Here is a 1,438-nt window from a genome sequence, read left to right as displayed (position 1 = left end):
AAAAAAAAAAGGTACAAATTCTGTCTGTGTCCACTGCTTAGCAAAGACATCCTACCGCATCAGACTTGGCGAGGTCCCACAATTTACTATTTTAGTTCCTATCTGTCAGAGTAGATTAGGGGTCAACTAGAACAACTGGTGAGAAGTGACTAGAAAGAACTGTTACAAAAGCTGACTGCTGGGATACTGGGAAAGGATAAGAGCTTCAAGAAATAGCTGGGATCCATTGCACCTTGAGGCTATATTGATGCATGAGAAGTACATTAAGATACAAGTTAAAAAAAATCCTCAAGGTAAATACAATTCCATAAACTTAAAAGTTAGTAAAAATTTTAAAAAGTAGTAAAATTGGTTTTAAAAAATTAGCTGTGTAGCTGTAGGGCCAAAGCAAGTTGTGAAGAATAAGCCTGGATGGACTATACCTGTGTACACCTTTTGTCATGTTGAGATGTTTGGAAATTGTGAAAGGAAAGATCAACTACATGATGTGATAATAACCATCTCCCACACGTACCCTAAGAAAGTTCCCTGAAGGTCTGCAACTGAGAGTGTACTACCCAATGAGGTCTAAAGTCATTTGTGACAAGCATGTGTGTAAACACGTTTCTGTCGTCACATGTCACCTAGCCTCAGATTGCTACTCGAGTCAGTTTTTATGCTCATGCCTTTTTATGTTGGATGCAGAATCAGCTGATTGATTTTCTTGCCATTTTGGCTTCCTTCATATCTGCTTTGGTGACATCCTCTGTCTTTTATGTGTCTGACACTCAGCTTCAAAGGAGACATGTTTTGCTCCATCCTTCATCAAAATTAACATTATGGAAGAAAGGTGTAACCAGAATGTTTTAGGGAAAGAAAGAGTCTTCATACTGTGTTTTGAACAATTGTAAATTCTTTGTTTTTTTTTTTCCCCAGGAGATTCACTGGATTGAAGTCTATTTTTATTAGTATTTTCTTGCTCTAGACAGTTCAAGACAAACATATGATCTATTTCTGTAGACCCCCAAATACAGAGTAACTAATTAAAATCATGATAGCGAGATAAATTTTGTAGAAGAATGTGTTTTTAACAGCTCTCTGACATCATGCAGACAACAAGAAATCTTTCTTTAGGGCCATGCCTAAAAATTGCTTTGTTCTTTACACTTCTCCCTGTTGTTAGTAGGATGCTGGATTGTATCCAGTGTGCAACCACTGTACTTTCTGTGTGGTGGTGGTTGTGTGTGAGGGATCCTCCAGGAAGCCAATGGCCTAGTCTGTAGGTGAGGGGAAGTCCTTCGGTTGGTTGCAGGAATTTTGTCTCTAGGTGCAGTACAGATCTACTTGGAAACAGAAGAGTAAAGAAAAACCCTGAAAAGGCAAAAGGAGAAACATTTTCTGACTCTGGGGAGAATGAGAGCTATTTAACATGTGCGGTGGCATCCCTGGATGGATTTTT

This window comes from Mus caroli, chromosome 9 (assembly GCF_900094665.2).
Source record: "Mus caroli chromosome 9, CAROLI_EIJ_v1.1, whole genome shotgun sequence".
Lineage (NCBI taxonomy): Eukaryota > Metazoa > Chordata > Mammalia > Rodentia > Muridae > Mus > Mus caroli.
The sequence above is the reverse complement of the archived record's forward strand: the minus strand, read 5'-3'. Positions refer to the sequence as shown.